The 13,684-nt window shown below is 38.6% G+C and overlaps 1 long non-coding RNA gene across 1 annotated transcript; it reads right to left on the bottom strand.

The window, feature by feature from the left end:
- Nucleotides 1-5,647: 5,647 nt before the first annotated feature.
- LOC131235522 (uncharacterized) lies at nucleotides 5,648-6,374 on the bottom strand. Its single transcript, XR_009166188.1, has 3 exons — nucleotides 6,178-6,374; nucleotides 6,004-6,087; nucleotides 5,648-5,921 (listed from the first exon to the last, which is right to left on the bottom strand). It is a non-coding gene; the product is annotated as an uncharacterized LOC131235522 (long non-coding RNA).
- Between the last annotated feature and the right edge of the window lie 7,310 nt (nucleotides 6,375-13,684).

Raw genomic sequence — 13,684 nt, 5'->3', positions numbered from 1 at the left:
GGTGTAGGTTTAGGTTTAAGGATTTGAGAATACATTTAGGTTTTAGGTTTAGGTTTAGGTTATAGGTTACAGGTTTAGGTTTAGGTTAGGTTAAGGTTATAGGTTATAGGTTTAGGTTTAGGTTTAGGTTAAGGTTTAGGTTATAAGATATAGGTTTCGAGAATTGAGAATAGGTTAAGGTTTAGGTTTAGGAAATCGGGTTCGGGTTCGGGATTGGGTTTATGTTTTGGTTTTCAAGTTTAGGTTTAGGTTTAGGTTAGGGAGTTGAAATTAGGATTGGGTGTAGGTTTAGGTTTTCGGATTTGAGAATACAATTAGGTTTTAGGTTTAGGTTTAGGTTATAGTTTATAGGTTTAGGTTTAGGTTTAGGTTAAGGTTAAGGTTTAGGTTTAGGCTTAGGTTTAGGTTATAAGCTATAGGTTTAGGGAATTGAGAATAGGTTAAGGTTTAGGTTTAGGAAATCGGGTTTGGGTTCAGGATCGGGTTTAGGTTTGGGTTTTCAAGTTTAGGTTTAGGTTTAGGTTAGGGAGTTGAGGATTAGGTGTAGGTTTAGGTTTAGGGATTTGATAATGCATTAGGTTATAGGTTTAGGTTTAGGTTTAGGTTTAGGTTTAGTTTATAAGTTATAGGTTTAAGGAATTGAGAATAGGTTATGGTTTCGGTTTAGGAAATCAGGTTTGGGTTCAGGATCGGGTTTATGTTTTGGTTTTCAAGTTTAGGTTTAGGTTTAGGTTAGGGAGTTGAGATTAGGATTAGGTGTAGGTTTAGGTTTAGGGATTTGAGAATACATTTAGGTTTTAGGTTTAGGTTTAGGTTTAGGTTATAGGTTACAGGTTCAGGTTTATATTTAGGTTAAGGTTTAGGTTTAGGCTTAGGTTTATGTTATAAGATATCGGTTTAGGGAATTGAGAATAGGTTAAGGTTTAGGTTTAGGAAATTGGGTTCGGTTCGGGATCGGGTTTAGGTTTGGGTTTTCAAGTTTAAGTTTAGGTTTAGGTTAGGGAGTTGAGATTAGGATTAGGTGTAGGTTTAGGTTTAAGGATTTGAGAATACATTTAGGTTTTAGGTTTAGGTTTAGGTTATAGGTTACAAGTTTAGGTTAAGGTTATAGGTTATAGGTTTAGGTTATGGTTTAGGTTTAGGTTTAGGTTATAAGATATAGGTTTAGGGAATTGAGAATAGGTTAATGTTTTGGTTTAGAAAATCGCGTTCGGGTTCGGGATCGGGTTTAGGTTTGGGTTTTCAAGTTTAGGTTTAAGTTTAGGTTAGGGAGTTGAGATTAGGATTAGGTGTAGGTTTAGGTTTAAGGATTTGAGAATACATTTAGGTTTTAGGTTTAGGTTTAGGTTATAGGTTACAGGTTTAGGTTTAGGTTTAAGTTAAGGTTTAGGTTTAGGCTTAGGTTTAGGTTATAAGATATAGGTTTAGGGAATTGAGAATAGGTTAAGGTTTAGGTTTAGGAAATCGGGTTCGTGTTCGGGATCGGGTTTAGGTTTGGGTTTTCAAGTTTAGGTTTAGGTTTAGGTTAGGGAGTTGAGATTAAGATTAGGTGTAGGTTTAGGTTTAGGGATTTGAGGTTTAGGTTTAGGAAATCGGGTTCAGGTTCGGGATCGGGTTTAGGTTTTGGTTTTCAAGTTTAGGTTTAGGTTTAAGTTAGGGAGTTGAGATTAGGATTAGGTATAGGTTTAGGTTTAGGGATTTGAGAATACATTTAGGTTTTAGGTTTAGGTTTAGGTTTTAGGTTTTAGGTTTAGGTTTAGGTTTAGGTTTAGGTTAAGGTTTAGGTTTAGGTTTAGGTTTAGGTTATAAGATATAGGTTTAGGGAATTGAGAATAGGTATAGGTTTAGGTTTAGGAAATCGGGTTCGGGTTCGGGATCGGGTTTAGGTTTGGGTTTTCAAGTTTAGGTTTAGGTTTAGGTTAGGGAGTTGAGATTAGGATTAGGTGTAGGTTTAGGTTTAGGGATTTGAGAATACATTTAGGTTTTAGGTTTATGTTTAGGTTTAGGTTTTGGTTTATGTTATAAGCTATAGGTTTAGGGAATTGAGAACAGGTTAAGCTTTAGGTTTAGAAAATCGGGTTCGGGTTCGGGATTGGGTTTAGGTTTTGGTTTTCAAGTTTAGGTTTAGGTTAGGGAGTTGAGATTAGGATTAGGTGTAGGTTTAGGTTTAGGGATTTGAGAATACATTAAGGTTTAGGTTTAGGAAATCGGGTTCGGGTTCGGGATCAGGTTTAGGTTTGGGTTTTCAAGTTTAGGTTTAGGTTTAGGTTAGGGAGTTGAGATTAGGATTAGGTGTAGGTTTAGGTTTAGGGATTTGAGAATACATTTAGGTTTTAGGTTTAGGTTTAGGTTATAGGTTATTGGTTTAGGTTTAGGTTTAGGTTATAAGATATAGGTTTAGGGAATTGAGAATAGGTATAGGTTTAGGTTTAGAAAATCGGGTTTGGGTTCGGGATCGGTTTTAGGTTTGGGTTTTCAAGTTTAGGTTTAGGTTTAGGTTAGGGAGTTGAGATTAGGATTAGGTGTAGGTTTAGGTTTAGGGATTTGAGAATACATTTAGGTTTTAGGTTTAGGTTTATGTTTATGTTATAGGTTATAGGTTTAGGTTTAGGTTTAGGTTAAGGTTTAGGTTATAAGCTATAGGTTTAGGGAATTGAGAATAGGTTAAGGTTTAGGTTTAGGAAATCGGGTTCGGGTTCGGGATCGGGTTTAGGTTTTGGTTTTCAAGTTTAGGTTTAGGTTTAGGTTAGGGAGTTGAGATTAGGATTAGGTGTAGGTTTAGGTTTAGAGATTTGAGAATACATTTAGGTTTTAGGTTTAAGTTTAGGTAATAGGTTCTAAGTTTATGTTTAGGTTTAGGAAATCGGATTCAGGTTTGGGATCGGGTTTAGGTTTGGTTTTCAAGTTTAGGTTTAGGTTTAGTTTAGAGAGTTTACATTAGGATTAGGTGTAGGTTTAGGTTTAGGGATTTGAGAATACATTTAAGTTTAGGTTCAGGTTTAGGGATTTAAGAATAGGTTTAGGTTATAGGTTTAGGTTTAGGTTTAGGTTTAGGTTTAAGGATTTGAGAATAGGTTTAGGTTATAGGTTTAGGTTTAGGTTTAGGTTTAGGGATTTGAGAATAGGTTTAGGTTATAGGTTTAGGTTTAGGTTAAGGTTATATGTTAAGGTTAAGGTTATAGGTTTAGGTTTAGGTTAAGGTTATAGGTTTAGGTTTAGGTTAGGTTATAGGTTTTTGGTTAAGGTTTAGGTTATAGTTATAGGTTTTGGGATTTGAGAATAGGTTTAGGTTATAAGTATAGGTTGAGGTTTAGGGATTTGAGAATACATTTACGGTTATAGGTTTAGGTTAAGGTTAAGGTTTAGGTTATAGGTTTTGGGATTTGAGAATAGGTTTAGGTTATAAGTATAGGTTTAGGTTAGGTTATAGGTTAAGGTTTAGGGAATTGAGTTTAGGTTATAGGTTCAGGTTATAGGTTATAGGTTTAGGGTATGGTTTAGGTTATAAGTTTTGGGATTTGAGAATAGGTTTAGGGAATAAGTATAGGTTTAGGTTAGGTTGTAGGTTAAAGTTTAGGGAATTGAGTTTAGGTTATAGGTTTATGTTATAGTTTATAGGTTTAGGTTATAGGTTCAAGTTGTTGTTATAGGTTTTGGGATTTGAGAATAGGTTTAGGTTATAGGTTAAGGGTGTGGTCCCTGCAAATACAGATATAAACACCTGCTCCAATTGGTCAAGCCCTTCTAATGTTATCCATAGGAAATGGATAGCTTCATCATAGTCATAACAGCAGTTCCCATCTTCCAAGGACCCCCGTTCAACATCCGGATAGCTCCGACGCACATCCGGGTCTGCTCCATCAATTTCAAGTAAATACATAAACATGGCATGTCCAAATGGCTAGGCCACTCCAATACTGTCCATAGGAAATGGACAACTTTATCATGGTCATAACAGCGGTTCTCACCTTCCAGGGACCCCCGCTCAACATCCAGATAGCTCCGACGCACATCCAGGTCTGATCCATCAATTTCAAGCTAATATATTTAAAAACAACATAATTATATCTAAAAGCATCTAGATACTTGGGGAAGGCCTCCCATATTCGTATTGTTGGTTACTCATCCCTTTGTCTATAAGCCACAATCGACCAACACTTTCTATTGCTACCTGTACTCTGAAACCAACACAAATATAACTGGGAAACAATATAAGGAATAAGAAAAAATGAATTTACCTGTACACATCATTAAATGTTTCCCTATAAGGAGGTGATATTATATCTTTGATAGCCACAACCTGTATGACAGAAAAAAATGCAACCGATACAGTCTGTTACAATTCAAAGGAGAAAAAAGATTTGTGGCTGCACCGATATTCTAGTACATTACGAACGGCTGCCTACGTACCCAAAAAGTCAGATTGGGATCAAGCCACTACGTAGTTCTTTTTAATTAACCAAGTTACTAAAGGTCATAAATTTCATATTTAACAAAGTATTATTGAACTTCGTCTCAAATCATTTCTGGTTGGTGCATTTAAAAAAATTCAAATACACAATCAATGTATATTCTTGTTACATCTCGTACTGCAACAAGAGACAACGTTCTGTCAATACTTCAGTTACATTTGAAATTGAAATCCTTTAGTGACTTGGTTAATAAAAAATAAATGACAACAAGCCATAATTAATAAAAAGGATGCTAAAGATTAAATAAATAAAAAAGGCAACTTGATCAAAAAAGGATTTCAGTGAATAATCAAGTTTTCGTCATACAATGTCCTAGAGTTCAAAAAGTTAAACAAAACTACTGAATATTCAAATTCTCATCAAGAATTTGGGCCAAACAACAATTTCACCCAATTGAATATCTTCAAATGTCCTGTCATCATTAAACAACTCTGCTGTGTGAACATTAATATCATCTATTACAACTCTGATGCATTCTGGAGAGATGCCTGTATTATCTAACACCATCTGCCCACTAGCAAGAATTGAGTTTAGGTTATAGGTTCAGGTTATAGGTTTTAGGTTATAGGTTTAGGTTAAGGTTTAGGTTATAGGTTTTGGGATTGAGAATAGGTTTAGGTTATAAGTATAGGTTTAGGTTAGGTTGTAGGTTAAAGTTTAGGGAATTGAGTTTAGGTTATAGGTTTAGGTTAAGGTTTAGGTTGTAGTTATAGGTTTTGGGATTTGAGAATAGGTTTAGGTTATAGGTTAAGGGTGTGGTCCCTGCAAATACAGATATAAACACGGCCTGCTCCAATTGGTCAGGCCCTTCCAATGTTGTCCATAGGAAATGGATAGCTTCATCATGGTCATAACAGCGGTTCCCACCTTCCAGGGACCCCCGCTCAACATCCGGATAGTTCCGACGCACATCCGAGTTTGCTCCATTAATTTTGAGTAAATACATAAACACGGCCTGTCCAAATGGCCAGGCCCCTCCAATGTTTTTCATAGGAAATGGACAGCTTCATCATGGTCACAACAGCAGTTCCCACCTTTTAGGGAACCCTCTCATCCGGATAGCTCTGATGCACATCCGGGTCTGCTCCATTAATTTCAAGCAATTACATAAACACGGCCTGTCCAAATGGCCAAGCCCCTCCAATGTTATCCATAAGAAATGAACAACTTCATCATAGTCATGACAGCGGTTCCCACCTTCCAAGGACCCCTGCTCATCTGGATAGCTTCGACGCACATTCGGGTCTGCTCATTTAAATAAAATGGATTATCAAGATCATTTAAATATAATCAGGTCCAATCAACAATCTAACCTGGTGGATTCTATTAGTATTGTTGACGGCACCTCGAACCTTGTTTAAATCCAGGTTGTAATCTGTGGCCACTGATGCTATTTGTCTTTCTGTGAAGTTGGCGACGATTTCTGCATCAAACCCTGCAAAAACAGCCCTAATCATAAAGAACATTTCTTTTCATAAATTCATTATCTCTCTCTTTTAATTTTTTAACTTTCCATTACAATAATAACTACCTGAAATCATGGCGTTTTCTCAAGATAGAAGTCCAATCCATCCTAACTTGTGCACCTATTACGACAAGTAATTCAAACAACATCCTGCAACACATTTAAATGCCTAATCAATCTCACTCCAGTCTTATATATTGAATGCCTAATGTACATCTCTTGAATTGGTGTAAACCATACCTGAATTGTTGTACACATCATTTGATTTCCAACCTCCCCAGGGAGTAGATTGATCAGATTGAATGGGCTTCTTCATTGCTTACTTCTTTTTCATCAACATCTGCACCTAGACATTCATTGCTTACTTCTTTTTCACTAGAAATAGTGCTTACCAAATGGACGAAATCATAGACATCTGTTACGACATCTAGATTTGATGCCACCTAGTAAAAAGAAGAAAGAAGGTGATTCATATTTATGCTTATGAAACAAAGTCTAATAGTTTACATAGCTAGGTTATTAAATTAATAAATTCTAAGAAAAATAGCAAGTGCCAAGACTTATGGCATAAAAAAATAATCGCTGCATGGATTAACAAACAACAATGGTAAAGGGAAGAAAACTAACTTCTTTCTTGCTCCACATAATCTAGTTGGGGCGTCGTATTAGTTCACGTAAGACCTGCGGACACCACATGCATATAAATTAGTTCATGTAAGACCTGACGACACCACATGCATATAAATACAATCATTAAAATCTAAAAAACATTAAAATCAATCAACATACATCAGTTAACTAGAAAAAGCCCCTAATTACCTTAGTTCCAATCAAAACACCTGAAAGCAAGTACCCGGCATCTTGAACTCCCATTGATTTTCATCAAATAAACACAAACTTCAAAAACTAATAAACATAAAAGTATCTACATGACCACTCCATTTTTCAGATAATCCAAGTATGAAGAACATGTGGGTCAATACATATGCATCAAATTGCTTGAGAACATCCCAAGTTCCCTTTATTTTGGTCCCAAAAAAAAAAACCCCAAAAACAAGTACCCATCATCCTAAATTCCCATCAATTAATATAACATGATCACATAAACTTCAAAAACTGCCAAATGCAAAAGTACCCACATGAGCATTGCTTACATGTAACATAAATGATGTGTACAACACTCCATTAATTATGCTGAGTCCAAATAACACTAAAATCAATCAACTAGCATCAAATAACTTGAAAGTGCCCCAAATTCCATTGGTTTCAGTCCAAGAACACCCAAAAGCAACTACTAATCATCAAAAACTCCCATTGATTCACATCAAGTAATCCCACAAATTTTAAGAATTGATAAATGCAAAAGCACCTACACGAGATTCCATCATCTAAACCACAAAAAATTATAATAAATCGGCATAACACTTCATTTTTCAACCAATATGCATCAAACTGCTTAAGAACATCCCAAATTTCATTGGTTTTTCATCCCAAAACAATTGAAAACAGCCCACACATTATCCTAAAGTCACATTGATTTTCACCAAATCAAAGAAAGTTCAGAAGGAGAGATACCCATATGAGATTTCCTTCTTGACAATAGAAAAATTATTACAGTAGAATCCAAATGGATTCACATCAAATGATTACACGGACTTGAAGAACTGATAAATGCAGAAGCACTCAAATGAGATTTTTTTACATATAATAGAAAAAACCCACATAATACTCCTTTTTTAAACTAATCCAAATTTGATGAACATCGAAATCGAAAAATGTGCATAAAATTGCTTCAAAACATCCCAAATTTCACTGATTTTCCAAAAAGAAAAAAAAAAACTACACATCTACTAAAATCAAATTGATTTTCACCAAAAAAAATCAAAGAAACTTCAAAAATAGAGATACCCATGTGAGATTCCCTTCTGTAAATAGAAAATTAATTGCAACAGAATCCAAATAGATTCACATGGGTGTAAAAAAAAATTACATAAAAAAAAAATCCAGCCAAACCGTACTAAATCCTCATTGATTTTCACCAAATAATAAATAAATTTTAAAAAGAGGCACGCCTATATGAGAGTATAAGAGAAAAATAATCTACAATAGAATCCAAACCGATTTAAATCTAAATTACCACAAATAACCACACAGACTTCAAGAACTAACAAATGCAAAAGCACCCCACATGAGATTCCATAAAATATAACATTAAAAATAAACAATAGTAAACAAAAGCTCTAAGACTGCCACATGAACTACTATAGCTTCATGGAATGAAACTAATCTTGATGATGGAGTTCTAGGATTGCATTCAACTCAATTTAACATTACTTATGATAAAACTTTTTTTTTGGAGAATTAATGCAAGAAATATCAAGAAAACGTACCTTACACCAATCCAAGCAATCAATAGCTTTAACTGACTTCATATCATTCCCATGATTGGTACTGTTCCTTTCAAGCAAAGGATGAAAAAATACCAAAGGATCCCAGCTTAAATCAGATTTATCATGTGCAACTTTGTTAGTCACCATGAGCAATGAGGTTGTCGGGTTCGAGCGCCTCAAAGACATATATGCCGATGACGACGACTTCAAGGACGCATGGGTTAGATGCCAAGAAGGTCACCCCGGCGACTTACATATGCAAGACGGGTTCCTTTTCAAGGGAAATCGACTGTGCATCCCAAACAGTTCGCTAAGGGAACAAATAATCCAAGAGCTACATGGAGGTGGCCTCAGTGGACACCTTGGGCGAGACAAGACGCGAGCTCTTGTGGAAGAACGGTATTACTGGCCGCAATTGGTACGTGATGTGGGAAAGGCAGTCCAACGTTGTTATATTTGTCAGACCTCTAAGGGGCAATCTCATAATACAGGCCTTTACACTCCGTTACCCGTGCCTGACGGCCCTTGGGAGGATTTATCTATGGACTTCGTGCTTGGTCTCCCACGAACACAACGCGGCATGGATTCGGTGTTCGTGGTAGTAGATCGTTTCTCCAAGATGGCGCACTTTATTCCATACAAGAAGACTCTCGATGCAACACACGTGGCGAATCTATTCTTCAGAGAAATTGTGCGGCTACACGGGGTTCCCAAGACTATTACTTCTGACCGTGACACGAAGTTCATAAGCCACTTTTGGCGGACTTTGTGGACTCGATTTGATACACGACTTCAGTTCAGCAGCGCCTACCACCCACAGACTGACGGTCAAACTGAGGTTGTGAATCGCACGTTAGGAAACCTCCTTCGATATATTTCAGGAGAAAAACCGAAGCAATGAAAATTGACTTTGTCTCAAGCGGAGTTTGCATTCAACAACATGGTGAACCGTTCGACAAGAAAATCTCCGTTCAGGGTTATTTACGGATGAGTACCTCACCACACACTAAACTTGGTCCCTCTGCCCAAGCTCCCAGGCATGAGCATTTCAACAGAACATATGGCTGACAGGATCATGAGTATTCATGCGGAGGTACAAACCAAGTTACATGCCTCGAATGAAAAGTACAAGGACTAAGCGGACAAGCATCAGCGACAAAAAGTGTTCGAGGTGGGCGACCAAGTAATGGTCCATTTGCACAAAGAATGATTTCTGACCGGAACGTACAACAAGTTGAAGAATAAAAAGATTGGACCAGTACCAATCATCCGAAAGATCAATGACAACGCTTATGTTGTTGATCTTCCAGATGACATGGCAATCTCACGGACTTTCAACGTCGCGGACCTGACCGAGTATCATGAACCAGCGCAAGATGAGAACTCGAGGACGAGTTCTTTTGAAGTGGAGGGGACTGATGTAGAGCGGGTCGCAGATAGTTTCATGGCCAAGATGGATCAGAAAAGGCCCGGTCGACGACAGAAGTGATCCGGACCATCGGACCTTAGATCGGGCGTATCTCGCAATCCGGAATGAGTTATCTGACGTAAAATATATGATTTTGGGGTAGAACGAGCTACTTTAGCCAACCAACCCCGCTACGTCGGGTTGCGCAGCCCGGAATTGCGAAAAACCCCTTGATCGATGGTCGTTTTCCTGTTTTAATTTCGTTTTTACTATAAATAGTAAGTTTTAGTTTGATTATAACTCTTCATCCGTCGGGCTTTAGGAGTTGCGCCCAACGTGAAAAGAGCTTAGAATAATTAGGGGAACGGTTTGGTGAAGCCAAATAGGACACTTACTATTTTTGGCCGAAAACCTTGCGCACTAGTAGACATCACGACCGTCTATAAATAGTAAGTTTATTATTTATAGTAAGTCGCGGATTCTAGGAGTTTGAGTTGTAGTTTGATTATGATTTCTTTCCCATTGCTTGATACCCTTATTTAAAGGGTTGTGAACTCGTTTTTAATTATTCATCAATCAATTTCGAATTTATTAGAATTTATTTCTATTTTCTGCTTTCTTTCCTCGTGGATTCGAGAAGTCTCTGTGAGGAGTCTAGAGAAGTTCCATGGATTCGGAATAGTTATCCTCTTGAGGAAGACGGTGCTCAACCTCACGTCCTCTTCAGAACAGCAGCAGAGAAGTTCGAATTTGGCTCGGCCGTTTCTCAATGCAGTAAATAGATCAATGCCCAGATCTAATAACATTTTGGATGCGAATTCCGGGGTCACCACCATTGCTGACTCTAGGGCAGTGGAAAATCGCCTTCATTGCTTGAATCTCGCTTTGGTTGGGACGGTGGTGGATCGTGAAGTTCGTATTGATCGAATGTATGGTTAAGCCACATTTGAAGATCTCAGATGTGGAGGTTGTAAGAATCACAGCGAAGAAATTCTTGTTAATGTTCAAATCTGTAGAAGAGATGGACGCTTTTAAGGGAAACGCTGCTTTACAAAAATAGATGGGGCTTTAATCAATAGAATTGTGGAATCCAGAAGAGGTAATTGGGGGCGACGGGGTATGGATCAGATTGTTCGGTATTCCATCTCACGCTTGGATCGAGTCCGCTATTCTAGATCTGGTGAGCTACTTCGGGAAGATCATTCAAATAGACTCCAACTCGAGATTCGGATTCTTCCAAGCATTTGCGAGGATCAAAGTCATTCCCTCTCCGGGTGTATGTTTCAATCAGGTGTTGCGGCTACAAGTTCTGGGGAAGATTTATCTAATTATTATGGAGCTGGAACCTCTATTCAACCTCGGTTGTTCTTCTTACAACAATTAAACTATGGTCGAAACTACCAAGGAGTGGGTTCTCCGAAGGTTTCATGGAAACAATGACCCCCCACCAAATGTTTGTGGAAATGCATCTGTAAGAGTGGAGGAGTCTAGCGATGAAATTTTGGGCAAACAATCTGAGATTGGTCATATTGCAATGGGAGAGGGTGTTAAATCAATGTTAAAAACTGGTGGAGTTGCCAATTCAGAGGATTGTGTCATGCTAATCTCGGCAGTTGGTAAAAAAGATAGAAATGGGGGATTAGGCATGCCAGGTGTTTTTGACATTGTCCCTTCTGGTGGAAATGCCATTTTTGGGGATATTGGCCAGTCAGGTGATATGGATGAAACAGGGGTTGGGCCTCTAGCCTGTCTGCGACCTTCTTCTCAGACTCTTCTGATAGAACCAGCTATGGCTTCTCCTACATTGGCGACAACAGATACATCTCCAAGAAGTCAGGAGTGCCATCAGGTTACTGTTTCTCATGGGGAAACAGAGATGTTGTGTGGAATGCAACCTTATATTCAGCCACAACAGAGCATTGTGCTTGCGGTCAATCATTTGGATATGATACAGCCCGAGGTTTTAGCCGTAAGAAATGTTGAATCTGAAACCTCAGGTTTAGCTTCAGGAAATGATATATCTGTGTGGAAAGGAGAATTGTCCACCACAGTTAAGGAATGTTTCTACATGCAATTCGGTTGAGGTGACGGAGAATGGTTATAACAGAACTGAAGTGCGTATTCTCGGCGAATGCAGAGCTATGTCAAGATGTGGTATACATTCCTATCCAGCTACAGAATCTGATCGAAGGAAAAACTTGCAGGGGAGAGCTGCCCTCGAGGTGGACCTCTCTCCATTTTTCCTCTGTTATCAGACCTGTAGTTGCAGCTGATGGGTCTACAGAAGCAGAATTTGCCAGCCTACCTAACAGTCAGTGTCCGGGACAAGAGCAGGAACATGATAAGGAGGAGGGGCAAGGTTTTGATTGGGATTTCAGGTACTAGGAATTTGGCAGAACAAAGAAGACAGGAGGGACAAATATTTCTTGATGTGGACAATAGCGACATTGTCAAGAAGGCATAAAATTCTCTACACTAAAGGAAACTGGAGTTCAAGGCTTCGTAGGTTGACGAGAAGGGCCGTAATTACAGGATGTATGACGGATGGATAAGATCATTGTGTGGAACATTCGTGGCATTGGTAATAAAAGATCGGTTAGGACTGCTAAACGTATTATCAGTAAACATGATCCTCGGATTGTTGCGATTATGGAACCCATGCTTGGTGATGAGAGAAGAGTGCAAACAGGGTTAGCTTTGGGTTTTCACTCTTCCCGTTCGAATTATGAGGAGGGAGGAAAGATCTGGATCTTTTATAAATCCAATGCTTCTGTTTCTGTTTTGTTGAAATTTGATCAATGTATGTCGATAGTGGCGTCCGTTCAAAGCTGTGATTCTCAGTTATATATAACTTTTATTTATGCCAGGTGTGCTCGGATTTTGAGGAGAGCTCTCTGGTCGGACCTAGCTCTCCTTTCATCCTCTCTTCAGGGCCCGTGGGCTGTTTGTGGAGATTTTAATGTCATTCTAATTGATTCAGAAAGAAGAAGTAGAAGGGTTGCGGATTTTGCCTCTTCTTTAGAATTTGCTGATGCTATTAACTCCACAGGTCTTCTTGATGCGGGTTTTTCTGTCAATAGGTTCACTTAGAGTAATGATTAGGCGAGGAACTCTCATGTTTGGGCGAGGCTTGATCGGGTCCTTATTAATGCCAGGTGGTCCATGCTTTTCCCTTAATTTCAGGTATCCCACTTTCCTTACATTTATTCAGACCATGCTCCTCTCATCCTGAATTTCCCGACTCAGATTGGGCCAAAACCTTTCTGTTTTCAACGAATGTGGACTAAACATGATACATTCTTAGGTGTGGTAAAGGAAGCTTGGAATAAGGTGGAATCTTCTCACCTGGAATATAATGTGCTTGCTAAACTCAAGCAAGTCAAGTAGGATCTGAAATTTTGGAATAAGGATGTGTTTGGGAATATTTTTGAGTGAATCAAGATGGCGGAGAGTCTTATGGCAGATATGGAGGATCAACTGTAGGATATTTCTGGACCATTGGACCACCTTCTCAGTTTGCAGCAAGAGCTAAACTCTAGCTCAGACAGACTTTCCTCCTTGGAGCTAATGCAGGAAATATTCTAGAGGCAGAAATCAAGAGTCGATTGGTTAGCGGAGGGAGACAAAAATATGAGATTTTTTCATGCCACGGCCATAGATAAACAGAGGCGTGCTGTTATCCGTCAGGTGGAGCTCGAGGCGGGACATATCGCTGATAATCAGGCTGATCTTAAAGCCGCAGCGATTGTGCATTTTCAGCAAATTTAATCCCTCCTCGTCCTATCAGAATTTGCTGGCCATTATTCCTCGGTTAGTCTCCCGGGACCAAAATGAAAAGTTGATGGCCATCCCCTCACTTTTGGAGGTTCACCAAGCCATCCTTTTCTATGCCAATTGATGGCGCTCCAGGGCCCGATGGCTTTTCGAGGAGCTTCTTTTCCACCTTCTG

Source organism: Magnolia sinica, chromosome 19 (assembly GCF_029962835.1).
Source record: "Magnolia sinica isolate HGM2019 chromosome 19, MsV1, whole genome shotgun sequence".
Lineage (NCBI taxonomy): Eukaryota > Viridiplantae > Streptophyta > Magnoliopsida > Magnoliales > Magnoliaceae > Magnolia > Magnolia sinica.
The sequence above is the reverse complement of the archived record's forward strand: the minus strand, read 5'-3'. Positions and strand labels throughout refer to the sequence as shown.